This window comes from Zootermopsis nevadensis, unplaced genomic scaffold, assembly GCF_977971745.1.
Source record: "Zootermopsis nevadensis isolate Lab colony 2312 unplaced genomic scaffold, Znev_1.0 Znev_ptg000002l, whole genome shotgun sequence".
NCBI lineage: Eukaryota > Metazoa > Arthropoda > Insecta > Blattodea > Termopsidae > Zootermopsis > Zootermopsis nevadensis.
The window spans coordinates 9,879,608-9,899,384 of NW_028259134.1; the positions used below are offsets into that span (position 1 = coordinate 9,879,608).

General features: G+C 39.2%; 1 protein-coding gene across 4 annotated transcripts in view; it reads left to right on the forward strand.

Moving 5' to 3' along the window:
• Window positions 1–19,777, forward strand: part of Pka-C3 (Protein kinase, cAMP-dependent, catalytic subunit 3) — a 145,572-nt gene that overhangs the window by 66,113 nt on the left and 59,682 nt on the right. Inside the window, exon 1 of one of the 4 annotated variants that reach the window (XM_087349202.1) lies at window positions 5,704–5,911. The exons of 2 other annotated variants lie outside the window; for them this stretch is intronic. The gene's annotated coding sequence lies outside the window, so the exon portion shown is untranslated. Of the gene's footprint in view, window positions 1–5,703; window positions 5,912–10,256; window positions 10,351–19,777 lie in introns of those variants that run through there. One more of the 4 variants, XM_087349196.1, reaches the window with a different exon arrangement.

Genomic DNA, 19,777 nt, shown 5'->3' on the forward strand with positions numbered 1-19,777 from the left:
AATATAAAGTCGTATCAAATACAGAGGTTAGTGGTTATGCAGTGGAATTAGAAAGGTAATGAAGAATGATGAACAGAAAATTAAATATTGAGAAACAGACGGTCTGAGCTTATTTCGAGGTTGTCCGTTATCCCAGCATTAATTTGTACAGTGTAAGGTAACTTACGAAAAAACTGCGCGCACAGCCGGAAACGTGGTAGATTAGAGATTCGAACCCGGTGTTTAAAGCCTTACTACTACACGCGTCTTCGGTAAACATCTGGTGGGCCACAATTTGGGTTTGAATGGCTCTGTAAGCCTACTGCTGATATATTTTGCTCAGTACCTGCGGATGTGCCTGCGTATACACTGACCAACTTTGTTCTACGTAACTCTACGTTCTGTTTCAGTATGTTTTTATGTGGTAATACCGAGTGACAAATTATTGTCCAACCACCATCAGTGTTATCTGCAGGCTGCTTTCCGTCCACCGCCCCAAGGGAAGGCTTGCTACAATTGGTGAAGCTGTATAAACGCAAGTGCAACCATTTTGTTTGCAATTGCCATTTCATCTCCACCCCTTACATTTTCTCAGTGCAAAGTCTTCGTCACCTTCTAGGCCTATACGGGTATTTATTTGTGACATGTCTCGTTGATTTTATTTCCATAATGCAGAATCTTCCTTTAAAGTTATGTGGTTAATCACATCTCATGAAATAGTTTGTTTTTATTTTACACATATGCTCATTACGACATTCACAAAGTCCGTGACTGGACCTACCTGAGGCAGTTGAACCTAGTTTAATCCAGATTAATATTATCCCCCATCTGAGTTTATTTCTATTAATGTCTGTTACCATAGGTGGTACACACTGGTGAGACCAAATACGTGAATCTTAGTTTCCAGCAAACCACGTAACAGGACAGAGGCAATGCTAAATTACCGCGGAGTCTGAGTCTACAAAATGCGCTAAAACATGCATTCGCTGCCCTTTTACTGGCATACCAAAAGCATTCCATAACACACAACCATAAAATCAGACTGTATTGCAATGAATTTTATTATAAGACTTAGTGTATCTAGATAACTGCATAAGTGCAGAAAACGAAATATAAATGAACTCTCAGTAGCATATCTGGCTACATGGTGGACAACCGGGGTTTGATTCTCTATAAGAGAAAATTATTTTTCTTGGCTACTATAGCCTATCTTGACCGGGTCAGTAACATAAGCTTACTTTGCATCTGTAAGTCCAGGTATAAAGTTTAGTAAAATAATCATGATAAATATATCAAGGCTAGTTAAGTAGCATACCATAAATCAACTTAGTTAGTCTTGTATTATTTAATTAAACTATTCTAGATGCCAGGCTACATAACATAGAATGTGATGGATCATTAATGATGAGTGGGCAAGGACTTTGAAGCAGGAAGTCATAACGTGTTCAAAGGTACTATTCTAGGCATTCTATTCGAAAACCACGAAACGTCTGTCTGAAATGCTGGTAGCCAGACCCACAGTTAACTCGGGCACTTTTCAGATACAAGTATATACCGTTACTGCTTCATTAACTGCTTGGGGGAATAGAATATGGAATGACTTTATTACGAAAGCGTTAAATATGTAGTCTGTTTAAATAATGTAATGACTGCCGAAAACACATGTGAAAATCCTATACAATGAATATAGACGCTCGCACGATATTGACTAAACAAGCTTCGTTTAATCAGCCACGGAAAAACATGTGGTAAAAATTTATGATGACTTTAATACGATAAAATAATTATAGCCTCCCGTATTTTTAGTCACATTTGGTAGAGAAGTCAACACCTTCATCTGCCATTCCGTCTCAGTTCCAGAGACTTTATTGTGTTTAAAATTGGAAGACTTCCAAACAAAATTAAAACTCTTGTACTTTGGTCCGTAATTGTCACTTTCAACTGTCACCTTATTTAAAAGTGTGTATATATTTTAAAAGATATCAAGGCGTTAAAAATATTACGTACTGAGCTGTAACAACTTAGAGCAAAGGTAGACATATACAAATTTAAGAGGGCTTTATATCCAGGCTTGAGTTCCTTACTTGTAGCACAAATCTCGTTATTCACTTCAGAAAATGCTGCTTTACTTTACAACTTCATCAGTTTATTTTTTATTCGTGTTGTCGAAATTGGAGGCAGACAAATGTAATTGATGTGAGATCATTCAGAGGAGCAGATTGCGACACTGATCATTATCTGCTGGTAGCAAAAGTGAGGGAGCGGCTTTCAGTAAGTAGACGAACTAAACAAAATTTTGACACAGAAAGATTTGATTTGAAAAAATTAAGTGAGGGAGAGGCAAAGGAACAATATCAAGTTGAAATTTCGAATAGGTTTCAAATTTTAGAGACAAATGAGGATAATGAAAGTGTGGACATCAACAGGGAGTGGGAAAATGTCAGAAACTGCATCAAAATTTCAGCAAAAGAGAAACTAGGATACTACAGGAGAAAGCAAAATAAACCGTGGTTTGATGAAGAATGTTCAAAATTAATAGATCGAAGGAAGCAAACAAAATTTCAATGGTTGCAGAACCCAAACAAAACAAATGCGGATAATCTAGGTAACGTGAGACGTGAGGCTAGTAGAACCTTTAGGACTAAGAAAAGGGAATACCTGAAGGGCAAAATTGCTGAACTTGAGACAAATAATAAGGAAAAAAACATCAGAGACCTGTACAGAGGCATTAATAACTTTAAGAAAGGATATCAACCCCAGACCAATTTGGTAAAGGATGATTGTGGCAATTTGCTTGCAGATCCAATAAAAATTGTGAATAGGTGGAAAAATTTCTTTAGCGAGCTCTTAAATGTTCATGATACTGGTGATATTAGACAGATTAAAATGCATACAGCTGAACTGTTGGTGCCAGAACCTAGCTTAGATGAAGTGGAACTAGCCATTGGGAAGTTGAAAAGTTATAAATCTCCAGGAATTGATCAGATTCCGGCCGAATTAATTAAAGCAGGTGGCAAAGGGTTGCATATGAGGATCCATAAGCTTATTCAGTTAATTTGGGATAAGGAAGAGATGCCACAACAATGGAAGGAATCCATAATTATTCCTATTTATAAGAAGGGGGACAAGACTGAGTGTGGTAATTACCGAGGAATATCGCTGCTATCAACCTCATACAAAATTCTATCCAACATTCTTTTGGCAAGATTAACCCCATATGCGAATGAAATTATTGGGGATCATCAGTGTGGGTTCAGACGAAACAGATCAACGATTGATCAGATCTTTTGCATTCGTCAGATACTAGAGAAAAAATGGGAGTTCGGTGGGACCGTACATCAGTTATTTATAGATTTCAAAAAAGCCTATGACTCTGTGAAGAGAGAAGTGCTATATAATATTCTTATTGAATTTGGTATACCAAAGAAGCTAGTGGGTCTAATAAAAATGTGCTTAAATGAAACCTGTAGCAAAATTCGAGCAGGTAAATATGTATCTGAGACATTCCTCATCAAGAACGGTCTAAAACAAGGAGATGCTTTGTCTCCCTTGCTCTTTAACTTTGCGCTAGAATACGCCATCAGGAAGGTCCAAGGTAGGCAGGAGGGTTTGCAATTGAATGGGACACATCAGCTATTGGCATATGCTGATGATGTTAATTTATTGGGGGACGATATAAATACAATAAAGAGGAACGCAGAAGTTTTACTAGAGGCTGGTAGACAAGTGGGGCTGGAAGTAAATTCAGAAAAAACCTAGTACATGTTAGTATCTCGTCATCAGAAAACAGGCGGGCAAAATTATCTTAGGGTGGCTAATAAATCCTTTGAAAGGGTTACAAAGTTCAAATATTTGGGAACAACAATAACAAATCAAAATGATACTTGTGAGGAAGTTAGGAGGAGACTAAATTCCGGAAATGCTTGCTACTTCTCAGTCCAAAATATTTTGTCTTCCCGTCTGATTTCTAAGAACCTGAAAATTAAAGTATACAAAACAATAATCTTGCCTGTTGTTTTGTATGGGTGCGAAACATGGTCTCTCACTCAGAGGGAGGAACACAGATTGCAGGTGTTTGAGAATCGGGTGTTGAGGAGGATATTTGGGCCTAAGAGGGAAGACGATGGGGCGTGGAGAAAACTGCACAATGACGAGCTTAAAAATCTGTACTGCTCCCCCAGTATTGTGAGGGTGATTAAGTCGAGAAGAGTGAGATGGGCGGGACATGTAGCGCGCATGGATGGGACAAGAGGTGTGCACCGGGTACTGGTTGGGAAACCTGAAGGGAAGAGACCGCTGGGGAGACCTAGACGTAGATGGGAGGATAATCTCAGGCGGGATCTATGGGAGATAGGAGTTGAAGGAAACTGGATTTTGTTGGCCCAGGACAGGGTCCGGTGGAGGGCTTTGGTTAATTCGGTGATGAACCTTCGGGTTCGGTAAGCCATCTAGTTAGTTAGTTGTCGAAATTGGCGTGGGCTATTTACGAACATTAAGTGAGAGTAATAATATATTTTACTTTCTTTCTTTAATAAAGATTTAAAATATACACTTTGCAACACATTTGTGTATCAAAAGGCATATGTAGATGACTGTCTTTTAGGTTGCTGCGCCGTGATTATCCTGATGATGGAGGTAGCAAACACACCTGAAACGTCGGTAAACGTTTTCGATATCACACTTCATACTCGCTGCCGTGAGATCTTGAAATCTCACCAGCAGGCACATATGATCCTGTACGGTAAACTAATATACAAAACGTCGATCTACGAAGCCCATAATGTCTAAAAATGATTCTGCTTTCACGTTGTAATAGGATCAAAGAGCAACTACAATTCAGACCAAACAGAAGAAATGTGTTTCTGCTTGTATCCCTGAAGCTTTAACTTAAATGTTATAAGTGGTAAACAAATATTACAAACCATTTAATTTCCACAGTGCTAGATAACTTATTCTGGTTCTCTGAATTGCTAAACATAAATATTGCATAACATTTTTAAAATAGCCTAATGGTATGATGTAATTTATGTCACAGTGCAGATCTTTGTTATCTAAAAGCATTGGATGCGGTTAAGAAAAACTTTGCAGTCACGACTTCGTGAAGTTCTTCCATGACTGAGGTAATTTAGATTTTGAAGCCTTTTCATCGGAAGTGAAAGCGGACCGGTAATTCATCACACGGAAGAGAGGAATTACTGGTATAAAAATTAAAATGATTTATAGAGCTCTACTAAATGCGTGTGTAATGGTAGTGAAACGTTCTACATTTAACCATTAGAATATCTGGGAAGTATCGATTAGGGAATGTCGGATACATTTTGTACCGAAGATAATTACCTGACAACGGAACGTTTTCCAGTTCAGCGACAGATATAACCTTTAATTAAAATGAACTTCTAGAAAGTGCATGCATTTCCGTTCATACTGTGTCGCAGTAATTTCCTTCGCGTGAAATTGGTTTTGCTCTTCATAGATTAAAACGTAAATTCCTGTTTCAGGGCTTTCATTAAAACGCTTTTTAAATTAGTTACAACAAGGATACATGTGGAACTGGCGGTGAGTATTCTTTTGGAATACGTAGTGTATTCGAAAATTTCCATGTTGTCATGAGTGAAGGGTGAGCGGCGTAAAGGGGAACGTGATGCGCGCGCATCAACGTACATAAAAAAAATCTTCCTTTTACCTTCCCCCCTTCTAGTTACTTGTGGTATAGTCGGCGTAGTAGTTTCTGGCCGGTGGAGAAGCTGGCGGACGGGCCTACTCTGTGTACCTGAGGTGGCACGGTCAGTGTATTTCTTTTGTTTGGGCGTTCAGTCCGATAAGCTCGTCGATGCAGTCAGCATTATACTATCGCAAAAGAGACTCGCTCCTAGCCTTCCCCTTGAGAATTCCACCGGTCAAGAGTAGATGTAATGTTGGAGGGCGAAGCGAGGTAAGGATGATACAACAGAAATATTTATAGTAAGAATCGAGATGTAATTGGAACAGTCCATCCAGAGAAGTGAGTGTTTTTGAGACGGCTACCGCAGCACCAGGCCGCTCCGAATCTTTTACCTGACCGTGCCGAATCCAATGGAGCATGGGACCCAGGGAGCGCAGCTCGCGAGACATCTGGCGATTACTGTACTAGGAGTCTTAAAATAGGCCCCACCTTTGCTTCTTTCTTCCACATTGTTATACTGACCAACACGAAGGAGGGCGGCACAGATGTTTACATACAAACGCCTTGCATTTTGGCAGCGTCGTGGATTGGCACGTCTGCGTCTACTTCACGCTTGAAGTAACTGATTACATTGTACACCAAATCTTTGGCCTGCTTGTGTGAACCTGGAGCCAGCGACATTCACCTTGCATGTTTTAATACACCAATTACGTATCTAACGCTGAATAACAACAATTTGCTTCCCGTAAACAAGATATTCGTACAGTATATTTGTTGATGATTGCAATTCAGTACAGTTCGATTGGATGAATAAACACTATCGTTGCGTCTATACTTATTCTTATACGCAGATCACGTCTTGTTGTGAACTGCTCGCGCAAGTCGGCCAGTTATATTTCAGTATAGTGGAAATGAAAGGCTATCTTTTTCAGAAGTGCAACGAGTTTTCATTGTCTAACGTATTATCATGTACGTCTGCACGAACTCCAGGAACCCGATGAGGAAAAACGAGTTCACTACTGCAGATAGTTTACACACTGCTGAGGGTGTTGGCGTTTTAGATAAAGCTTTCTTTTGTACCGAAACGTGATTCCACCTAAGTGGATACGTTAATAGACAAAACACCAGAATATAGTGTGTTCCTAATCCGTATACCTTCCATGAAATGCCTTTACATGCATGATTGAACGCGGTTAACATTTCCAAAACTCAGTATAACTTTTGTTGTTTTCTTATTTTAATATAATTTATTTTTTGGCAAATAGAACCGGCGTTAGAAATGGGTTGCATCACCATGTATCATAAACACTGTATTTTAATGTAACACGAACAACTGTAAAATGAGGTACTCAAGCATCTTCCTGCCACATAACTTTTGATTACCGGATATAGCAGTACGATGTTTACAGCTCCTTGTGGGACGCACAAAACTGTGGATGATTTTAGCTACTAATCAACTTGAATTATACGAATTCATTTCTGGAACAGTGTGTTTATGCGCCCACGTACGCACACGTTCTAACCGTTTGCTTTTTTCGACAAACTCGAGAAGTTTGTCGCAATATATAGTAAATATATTCCACCAACTCGATGGCGTAATGTGATACGGACATAATAGAAGATGGTCCAATGCGAATTAACACTGTTCTGTATGGGCAGTGAAAGCCGTTATCTGAGACGTGTTTTGTTTTCCGATGAGGCCACATTTCTCTGCCCTGGAATAGTTACCCTTTTCAACGTGAGGATATGTGGTTCATGATAGAGTACGTTACGGACCGCTGCTACGTATAGGTATGTGACTTATAACGATGATTATAGATACAGACTACCGAAATTAATGTACTACGTGAGTTACGTAAACAGAGAGTTATTTTTGATCCTACATTTTAATAAATTGAGATGTGTAAATACGTCGGATATCTGCAGTGTTTCACGCTGCTTATCTCCAGGTTATCCTCATCTTCAGCAATTTGATAGCCTGTGGACTTTGCATAGTTAAAAATGTTTGTTCTTTAAGATTTGTCCCAAATAAGCGGCTGCCCCGATTAACCGATGGTCCAATTAACCGGAATCTACTGTATTTCAATTTGAAAGACCGTCAGAGTTGTGTTTTCGTCAACTTTTCTGGCATTCACAGCTGAGCGGGTTGTTGGCCTATTTCTTTCAAAGAAGCCGAATGATTGTTTCTACGAGAAATTGGTAACTCGCGGATCTTTGGCAGCTAGTGTGCGTTTCAACATGCGTCCATGTTTTGAGTTCCTTTCGGTGTAAACCGAAAATACTAAAGCTGATCTTTCAATATACGTCAGACATGCGTACATCCATAAAATGCGGTTAGAGGCACAGAATTAAAGTTTTCGTTCAGTAACTTTGACATTTGGTGCAATACTAGTCAGACTGGACACGGCGCGCGTTCGGAACAAGTAGAAACAGTGAATAAGAACGGATATATCCCCGACAGCGATAGTTGTTCAGTACAAACACGTTACTTCCATTGCTTATTTCCATTTTTAGAAACAAGGTGTAGCCTGTTTTATGAACACAATTCTAAGAATACTATTGAACTGTGGAAGGGAGAATTTTTGTTTCGCATGCGTTGTTGCAAGGCCACACAGTGATCTGCTTCGTTTCTTTGTTGATTTATTTTGTGGTCTTTTCTGAAGACGATGCATCTGTATTTAAAACGGATGTGAATGAATATACTGACGTTTATGAAAGAAATGGTTAACGAATTTGAATATCGCTTGAAGATGACACTGTCTTCTAGGTTGTTGTGCTATTATTGCCAGACTACACGGCGCAGAGACTTCCTGTATAGAAACGTTTCTTGAATGTATTTTTAAAAGTAAACAATATTGAATTACGTGATTCTTTTCCTCTTGAATAATGAGCGGTTAACTCTCCTGCTTCTTATTCGGGAGGCCCAGAGACCGGCTACCCTTACCGAGGATTTCGTAGTTCTGCTCCGTCCCTCCAGGCAAATACCGGGATAGTATCTTAAATTAGGCAATGACCGGTTCCTTCCACATCCTTTCCAATTCATTATTCACTGTCTTCCTCTCACCGACGCTGTGTAGTCTAGATACTGAAAACGTCCTTAAACAAATTAATTTTTTCTTGGGTGATGCAAAGTTGGTGCGCAAAACCAGCCCTAATCACCACATGTCAGGTTTTCAAACTTTCGATTTTTTTTGTCGAAACGTATTTCCGCCTTACGTATGGTTTAGTAACTAAACGTTTTGCGAACTGAGTTTTAGAAATCTTGAAACTAATTAAACATACAAGGAATATTTTCCTTTCTGGAACAAGAGTGTAAAACATGTTCGGTGTCTTCTGAATATTAGAAGACTTTTTTGCGAATACGTAGATATTAGTGACAGCGTACAACACATTCATTAATTTCTTTCCTATGGAACAGACGATTAAGATAATAATTATTGTTTATTTTGTTCTACTTGTACTTAAGAAATATATTAAAGATTCATGTATAATTACTAAAATAATGCCTTATTTTATTCTCCAGTAAAATAATATTTTAACCCCATTGGAGTCTTCATTACTTCTTGAAGTGGGATCCTTGGGAAGGATTTATAATGCAGACAGCGGAGGCAGAGACGCTGAACCCTGTTTGAGAAGTTTTAATTTCTATTAATTGAATCTTAGTTTTGACAATCGAAAGTTGAAGTGACCTAGTAGAGGAAATTTTTATTCCAGCCTCAGAATGCCTGTCGTGAATAGGACCTACATGCTCTCCATATTACGGAAATAAAATAGTGTTTATACAGAGTAATTAAAAACTCCCGATGCTCTTGTTAGAACAATTGGAAGTGGAAGGTGATTCAAAAGTCCGTGTCCGCGCACACAAGTCTTGTATGGCTCGCGCGAGTAGTCGTGGAACTTAAATGCGCGATGTGTAAGCCGAGAGAGGGGAGTTCAGTAGTAGTGGGGGTCGCACCGATCTAGACACAGCTAGAGCTACAAACCAAGTAAGCTGACACCCCTCTAGCTCGTGCTTCGGACGGGTCCATCGCATACGACCAAAATCAGTCCTTTGCGCAAGTGCCAGCACTTCTTGTGCTTGCTACCTATAGCCGCTAGGGCTTGTATGTGCACAAAGACTTTTGTATAGCCTTTAAATCACTTTGTATAAATATGACGTTTCATGGAATGGTAATTTCCATCAAACGCACTGACAAGACCACGTAACGGGCAAATTGCCTAGCGGAAGTAGTTCTGTCTAAAATCTCAGAAGCGTTCTTTGTTTAGATTTTACATGATTTACTAGTCCGTAAATTACTTAAAATTTGGCTTCTCTTTTTGATCTTCATTGCAACGTCGTCATGTGTTGACCTCAAAACAAAAATAGTGTTTAGGATAAAAAATTATGAACTAAAATTATGCTACATTGCATTCGTTTTTCGGTAGAGAAGCCTTCGAATAAAGCAGATTTTTTTTATTCCAAATATTACATGCATTTATTAATGCTTGTAAACAAATGAGATCAGATTAACAAACGTTACGTCATAATTCCGAAAAGCAGGGGTCAGTAAAGACCGACTACGGGTTGGACGGCCGGTCATTGCGTAAAGCTAAAATTGTTTTTCTCTTGTTTCAGGTAAGTCCAAAACTCAGCTTCTCACCATCTTGCATCGTTGTAGTAACGCCACGCTCTGTGAATTTCAACTTATGGTGACTCTACACTTAATCAAGTAGGTAATCTCTTGTTATGCGAAAGTATTAAATTCAGAATTAAGATTTCATACTCATCCGTTAAATTAAACGGGCCTTCGCCTGCTATATGCCATTAATAACAACAGTACCAATATTATAAATGAAAATAGAATAAATATTGAGAGTGTACCATTTAAACGCAACCCACGAACGATCACATACTACGGTTCAAAAATGAAGTCAGGAACATGTCCACCTCCGTGTAGTATATTCTCCCAATCTCCCCTGGTCCACTGATGTCAAGGTAAATTGTTGCTAGGCCGTTGCTCGCGTCAGTTACGCAAAATTTTTACAGGTGCAAAAACTGTGTATTCAAAAGCAGTGTCTGTGTTCATTCTGGAACATTAACTTCGCATCGAATCCGTTCGTCGCTGTTCGTGAATCATCTAGCAGTGCGTATCCTGACAAGCAAGTATCGAGTAAGGGAACAATGCACCGACTGGTACCACATTTGGGTGGATATTTGTCAGTGGCAAGTTGGTAGACATTTTCAGCATCTGCTATAAAGCTATTTTGTAAGTTCTTCCTACCGAACAAGAACAGATGAACAACTAGTTTGCCATGTTATTGATGTCACCAGTGCTTACAGATAATGTAGTTAGGGTTGCATTTTAAGTGGATCAAACTGTATGCAATACACTGACGCTTAGCATAAGTACAACCGAATTCTGCTGCTAATGGATGACAAAGTCAGAATTGTTTCTCTAGTGGCTCAAACCTTACGTATGGTAAATTAGCGAACATCCGCTGACACTTGTGGTTTTATTTAATTTGTAGATGAGTGCACGATGCACTTTCCCTGCCTGCTCTCGTGTTAATATTACTTCGGCATTATTTGTGTAGCTTTGCGCTTTGTCTTAAAGGTCAAATGCACGAGTAAAAGAAACTGCTACATTTTAACCCATGCACATTTGAATGGCTTTGATGTGTTAAAATTGTGTGCATGTTATCTTTGTGGTAGCGTACTGGTCTTGGACGCATGGGGTCGCAGGATCGAATTCTCATCTTGCCCTTTTCTGTGCAGCGCACGCACAGGCTTGGTATAAAAACTGCATTTTTAATAATTAATTGAGTCTTTGTATCCTGAACTCTGGTACTCTGAAGGCGGTAAAACTTGCATTAAATTTAAACTGGTGTGGGCCAAACTAGGCCCTTTCATAACCCAGTTGTAGAAAGAGTAATTAAATTAAAATATTTATGTATGTGAATGTCTGAGTGTCTATCAAAATCTAGATTTTTGATCTATTATGCTATTTTTTCCTATCATGCTACTTCGTCGTGAAAAACTGCAAGGTAATTAAAGGTGACATTGCTAATATCGACAACTGAAACTGTCGCGGACGGAACTGAATTGTTCGCGGGTCGCTTCCGGCTCGCGATCTGTCGTTTGTGAACCCTTGCAATAGACTGGGATCCACGATGTTAATATTATGTTATTTAACGTCGCTTTTTCGTTATAAACGTTTATATAGCGTGGATGTAGACGGTGAAAGTGAGTAGTCAAGAATGTGAAAGGCGGTTGTGGTCTGTTTGAGGGGACTGCACCAGAATTGGCGTGGGTAGAGTAAGAAACATCATATAAACCTCAGTCCAGGTGTCCGAGAACCTGATGGACGTTTGAGTGGCGATCCCAAATAACAATACTAGAAAAGCTTGCTCAGTGATCGTAAATGAGATTGGTAAATCCATGTAAATGACAGATTGTGCGTTCGAAACATGATTTAGGGGACAGATTTTCTCCCTGTTGTAACCCACAGACCCAGAAAATTACAACAAGCAAACGAAATTTGCTTCAAACACTGTTTTGACATGATTTAAATGGACAATTGATTTTGTACGTTTATAATTTAGACGCATGCGTTCTGTAGGCCTACGCGGATCCTGTCTCGGAGAATTCGGCATTTACCCTGCCATTCGAAGCGACATCCTTCTTGCAATAAATTCGCAAAATAAGTCTCCACCACGTTGTAGACCAGAGGTTCTCAACGGCGACCCACAGCTGCCCGCTGGTTTCACTTGATCGACGCTCTTCGTCGTTTCTAACATTGCATTTGTCTGTTTTTGGAAACGCAAATTCCGCCTAAATTAAATAGAATATTTAATTTTAAATGAAAAATTCATTGAAATAACAGATCAAGATGGCGACTAACTTCTGAGATGCTGCTCTATGTAGTTTGGTAGAAATTGACCGACGTTTCACAGGTGATGCTTGTTACCTCCATCATCGGGGAATGTTAGAGGTAGGAAACAGGCCAACAAATTTATGTATGAATTTTTGTAGGCACTGTGTTAAAATTATAATTGTGGAGGTTGTGAGAAAGTTAATGTTTCATTGGACAACTTTCAAGTTAATGTATAAAATACTAGTTAAATTAAGAATCAGATATAGATAATTTAATCCTAGCTAGTCGCTGTGCTTTGATGAAGACATTTAAATGAAATGCAGTTGTTAACATTTTTTTCCGGAATTTGTTATTAACATATGCGCCGAAGTTGTAGTATAAATGTAAGCGTATTTATGTTTACGAAACGCACTGTACCTTCTGCATGTCTGTAATACAAAGAAAAACTGCCCGATGATGTCATCCTGACCGGTTTCTGATGCCATGAAGCACCGGTAACTGGATATCAGCCGAAATGTTGGTCTTTCTGAAACGTGACGCGAAGTCTGTCGGCAGACAAAGGCAAGCCTCTCTATAAATTAATGATACGTTGACCTATCAGCAAATAATATCCGCTCTTCGTACTGTTCAAACGTCGCCGTCCTTGCCTGGATAGATTTTAGATTTGTCACCGTATAAATTAATTCATCTTACATACGTATTTGTTTCTAAACTAACTATAGATTGTTCAGGATGTGTATAGAGCGGAAGTAAACCTGACGAAGAACAAGGACAGGCAAATGGCATGCGTAGGATACAGTCATAAAAGGAAGTGCTTAAATACCTTTGCATTGCAAGCGTAGTTCACTGTTATCTGCATTAACATGAGTGAAGCGCTTAAAGGTGCTTACCCACTCTAGTCCAGTAGGAGCGCCATGTCGCTCGATGGCCATTTTTTATTCTGAGTAGACCAGTGAAAGATTAAAAGTTTTCATGACGTTCTAGGAAGACCTGGTGTGCCTCAGCCTTTATTGCTTAGCTGTTTTCTGGGAAGAGCTAATGTCCTCATTACCCTTCAGCGCTGAAGGAAAACAGCACATTACACTCTATGTGTCTATTAATTGGCCACATTAAACACACTGAAATAATAATAATAATTATAAATTAGTTGGATGTTAAAGATTTGTGGGTCCTACTTAATCTTCCTCATCGTATGAACTGTAACTAGGTTTCTGCAGAATCTTGTATGGAAGTTTTGCTTAATTTAGATTGCACCTGTCTCATTTGTCGTTCTGTTAACTGTAATTTCTGGTCCTGACACGCCCTTGCGCCGAGCGCCGCGTGATGAACTCTATGGAGGCTGGGCATCGGTTAGCTGTTCAGATTTTACAGGTAGGTTTTTATTTAACTACGTACACAGCAGTCTGTATCACTGTTCCGTCGCTGGTTTAGTGCGAAAAGGGATCTGTCTGGTATTTACAAAACATTTCTTGCCGCCTCCATGCATAGACCTAATGCCTACCATATCTTCCTCCTTTTAATCATCCTAATAATATCTGGTGATGAGTAAGATTTGTCATGATTATGTAATATTTTCCAACCTCCTGTACATCCGCCCTTTTCGGTCTCCATGTCTGTCTCAGCATCCTGGTCCCAAATAACCTAACTATAGGACTTTCTTTGTTTTGGACTTCTGTTGAAAGTTTGTTTTCGAAGGATGGACGAAGGAAGATCATTCTTCCAAATATCGTGGTGAAGTCCAGAATACCGTCGCCAAAAATATTCAGAGAGTAACCCTCAGTCCAACCCTAATTCTTTCCCTCAGGATGAGAGATCGGAGTTTATGTCTCTAACAAAAAATGGTTAAATTATTATTTTTATGTATCTAATCTCCGTGTTTTCAAATAAGACGCGAGAATATAATTTTGAAATGATACTCCTACTTCGATCTTATCCTTGATTTGTTACAAATATTCTGAACGTTGTCACATTTTGATTAAAATCAAGCTTACAATAAAAGCATTTGCTGAAAAAATTCGCCGGAGACGTAATTGAGCCATATAAAACACGATCCAGTGAAGATGTAATTATGCATTAAACCAAGGAAACATGTCGGGAGTTTTGTCGCCAAGGATTAAGCATACGTGGTCGAAGTACGAAAAAAGGATGCTATCAACACAATCCGCAACGTACGCAGTCCTCCAAGTTGAGCATAAAACCAACAATCACGTGCTTTATATTGGAAGAATGAATTATTAAACTGTTTGTGTCTTAGTGATCGTGACTTTTTGAAATTGACATTTAAATGACCTTGGAAGTAAGCGCAAACATATTTTACATATTCGTGTCTTTTTAAGTCTGTTGATATATTGGTTCAAGAGATATTTATCCTATGGAGGGCCTGTAATGGTAGGCTGTTCGGTAGGAAGTTCTAGAAAGAACTTAATGACTCCAGAATTTCTCCAAATGTGAATGTAGAAGGGTGCAGCGAATTAATAAACATACGATATTATTCATAATTCCCATCAACATTCATTGCGACGACATGGGGTAGAGTGCATGTATATCACGTCTGAACTGAACAGTTTTTAATTGATTTTATTTCTTTTCACAATTTAAGCTGTTAACATTTGTAACGCCAGTGAATTAAAGTATTCCTCTATCGAAAGTCATTATTGGTCTAGTACTTTAACTTCAGACGAATTCGAATGGAAAACGAGCACTTTGCCCGTAAAATACTTTTTGTGTCCTATTTTAATTGCATGGGGCAATATATTTGTCGGAAACACACCACATAATTTTACCGTGCATTGGCATCCTAACACCCTGTTGTTGTAGTGTAAAGAATTCTAATTTTATCCCTTAATTTAGATTAAGTCTCCGGGATTTTGGTCTCGTAAGTAAAATTCTGGAAAATTCTTATGAATATTACGCAATTCGTTGATTTTCTAAGTTATAATTTAATGGCACCCTAACTGATTAGACTGCGTGAAAAACTGGCGGCCCGTGAGCCACATCTACCCCGATACCACTTGTAACCAGTTCCGCAAAAAATATTTTTGGTGCTTTTACAAGTTTTATGTTGTTTACTCCGGAGGTTTTAAAGAAAGTGTGATTCTTATACCGTCTGCTGCTTCACGTTACAAGTATCACACATGTTCTTGACTTTGAACCCTGTCGGAAAATGAAAGTTCTCCAAGTAAAGATTGTCAGAAAAAGCTGTTGCAAGAGAAATTTTAAAATAATGTGACGCTATGGTAATTTATGTACGTTTTAATAATTTATAATTGAGCATATAACCTATTATGGTAATTTGTAATTTATGAATAAATGTTGTTAAAGGTAACGAAAAATGTCTATTGGTTTACGAAAATTATGCTAGGAAGAGTTTCTTGACCCTTGGATCCAATGGGAAGCTTCGTAGACCGTTAACAGATAAACATGTCAGCGGCCATACATGAAGTTTGTTTCATTCAGACAGACACCAGTTAAGTTGTTTGGCTGGTTTTGTGAATATATGCAGAATATAACTCCGCATTAACCATCTTTCCGATTAACCTCCCACCCACTCGATTACATTTACCCCGCTCACTGTGTGCGATTTCTTTAGGATTGTGTTCTGTTCGTTTCTAATAGAACGGAGTGAGTGGGATTCGTGTGGGGGCTCGACGTGGAGCCAACATTACGGTCACGAACATCTACAAGAAAAACACTAGAAAGTGAACGTGAAGTAGCGCTGATAAGTAAGCCGATTTCCCAGCTCATTTGCCGTTGTCAGTGTTATCAAAATATTGCGCAGGGCTCGCTGTGTGCGTTTGAGCTCCTTAGCCTTGGCAAAGAGATACATCTACTCTTCAGAATGAAAGTATTCAACAAGGTCTGCAAAATCTATATGCTGATGTTACCAAATAGGAATATAAGAGGGCAGATTCCGTCCATATAAATGGGCATAGACTGTTCGTCGCCGGCTTCTCACCTTGGAGGCTGCTAGTTTAAATATTTTTACAGCAGATAATAGTTGAGTACACTAAATGGCCTGCTGATTGGCTCTCTCTTTTCCTTATTGAATTTCCTCTGTTTGTATCCATTGCCCCGCGGGGTTAAGGCAATGTCCTACGTAAGCGATAAGAAGCGAGCTGTGCGAGCTGCATAAGCAGCGTGGGGTGTCATATGACATAAGGGAATCGCTTGTTGTGTCCTACGTGAGAGACTGCAATAGAAGCACACGGTCTTTCTGCGCATGCACCTTCCCTGTACTGCACAGTCAGATCTTTTCTGCGCATGCGCCTTACTGGCCAGCGCAGCGACCTGCGCGAAAATATCAAAATATTTGATCTCGGCTTTGGCCGGCTACTGATTCGCTGTAACATAGGACAGCGCTACACAAACAGCCAGTTTGATATTTCCGCTTCACCCACGCAACTCGCACCGCTCGCATTTAATCGCTCACGTAGGACACCGGGTAAGAGCTCGGACTCATAATACAGTAGTTTCGCGACTGTTTGATCACTCACTTGAATCACGACACTGTCCGACGAACACGAAATGGAAAGTTAGTCGGTTGTAAACAATGACCTGCGTGTGCCAGGGTACTTAGGTTAAATAAGCTTTTGCCTATCACAGTAGCCACACAGATAAACTTGCCTTCACAGTGGGTTTGCGTTCTGGAATCCGCCTCAGAAGGACGTAGCGATTTTATGCTTTCTGCGAAGGCAGAAGCTGTTGTCTGTGTTTGCTGTTAGAATTCGTGAAATCTGAATAATAATTAAATTCGTTCAATTTATTAATGTGCTTAGACAAGACCAATATAATAGAATACAAAAATGATATAGAACGCCAATAAATATTAAGACGGTCCAAATGTAAAATGTGAAAGGAACGGAATGTGGACAAAAAGAAAGTCTGATTATAACCAATTTGAAATGTAGAAAGGGAAATAAAATCTTTGTTAAAAATGGCATTGTCCTTGCACATAGCATTGGCAGCAGAAACTCATCTAGTTGATCTGACCTTAAAATTGTGATTTACCATAAACGTTGTCTCTAATTATCCCAGTAGGAAGGCAATACGTACATTGACAGAATCAAATATGTAAGAACGAGTTTTTTTTAAAGTAAAATAACAAGGGGAAATACATATAAGATTCCACCTTTTTCAAAAAAGTGTTGATGCAGTCTAACTAAAATACCTTCATAAGTATACCCCTACAAAGAATTTGACCTTGTATAACGGGCAGCAACGATCCTTTTTAACGCTTTAAAGTTTTGATGAAATTCCAGGCAGCAGATACATATTTCAGTTTGACCCACACAGGGGTGGAAAACAAAACATAGAGACTTTCCCATGGAAAAGTATTTCTTCAGAATGATAGTCAGAAGCTGAGGGCAAAAAAAAATATCTCGCAAAAGAATAATTTTTATAGCTAATAATATCAAGTGTTTTTCTGTCTTATCCCAGTCGACCTCGGAGGACGGAAACACTTAACACAGGACAATTACCAAAGCAGAAGGCAGGCCTAAATAAAATGTTTATCTATTGCTGGTGAAAGTCAACACTGTAATGTTTCTGATAGCAGAGGTGCACACACACGTACTCGCTGAATTCACCAGGCGATGTCACACCAGAGGTCTAGAGGTCTCTTACCGCGAGCACAAACATGGTCTCGAATGTCTACTGACATGTAACCAAGCCAAGGTTAACGTTCAAAAGGTGTGTTGTTTCAAGTTGAAGAACCATTTCAACAATACTTGATCACAAATTTTAGCCTACCTCCCTTTTATAATAAAGAGTTTGAGTTTGAGTTATTGTTACAGTTACACTACAACAACAACAACAACAACAACCATAATCATAGGAATTTTAACATCATTTTAATGGTGGTTCGTACCAAATGCAAGGCAGGCTGTCCAAGATAAATGAATGCGCCTATTTAACTTCACAGTGTAAAATTTTTCGAATGGTACGACTGTGAATTACTAATAGGAAAATGTATGGAAAGAAACGGTCTTGACCTCATGAGTGTCAGAGCAACTGAGAAAAACACGAAGAGCCTCACGAATGGTGGCCAGGTTTGTAGACGATATTCGAGCACGAAATCTTCCTAATTCGTTGTAGGAGTGGCGGGAATTCATCCTCCGGCCTTCCTGTATCTTGATTAAGTCTGACCTACACTTGTTTCGTCTTATGTTGATTTATGATGATATCCCAATGGCTTCTTCTAGTTACTAGGTTGTTATTGTTAAAATTATTATTTATATATTTGAAGAGATCTGTTGAAACTGGAGATGATTTCTTCTGCATCTTAATCCATTATCACGTTTCTTCCTTTCATCATTTTCATATATTTATATCATTTAAAATCAGTTTTAAAAGCTGCTTAATGATAGCAGCATTTGTAAATTAGATAATTCTGCCATTTAGCGTAATTACTGAAAACCTAGTCAGTCGTGCATAACGCACACAGCTTTAAATAGTACCCTATCTTATTGTATATGTATAGGGACCCGATTACAATTGCGTGGGGCTCTACCTACAATATCCCACGTATCTTAATGGCGTGGTGCTCAGACACATGGACGGCTGTACCTCTTACTTTGGTGTTTGTTTTGCTGATAATGGTCGTGTAATCCCACAGATACGCTTCTTATATTCTACATTTCTTTATTTACTCTCATTATATTTGTGAACGATTTCATTTCTTCAGATTTAATGTTAAGATTATTACTGAATGATGAATTGGAAAAAGTACGGAAAGAATCGGCCTTGTCCTAATGTAAGATACTTCTCCGGCGTTTTTGTAGAGGGACCCAAGAAAATGAAAACATTCAGTCAGGATAGCCGGTCTTCGGACGGAGGTTTGAACCCAGGACCTCTTGCATATGAAGGATGAATGTTAACCACACTTCCGCGACTTTCGGTCCGTATTTTATAAAAGTTTCTAATAAATGGAGACCGACGTTGCTCTACTGGCAATGATGGACGACCGAGGTTCGATGCCCGTCATGGGTATGGATTTTTCTTGTCGCTGTCATGTGCAGACTTGCCTTGGTTCCGGTTCAGATTCGCCATCTGCAGATTCCGGACCTCGAAGTTGCTCAGTCGCCTCCGTCTGGTGCCGAGATAATAGAATACGAGGGGCTTTGCCTACTTTTCCCCTTACGTCTTCATAACATGGGGATTTGGCTCCGGGACAACTTCAATTTTCTAAGTGGGTGGAGGATGCCTCTACCACGTAGTGGAGATTCGTAAAGTATTTCGAACAAGGTTCAAAGGCTTTCAAGCAGGATTAACATTCGTTCAACTA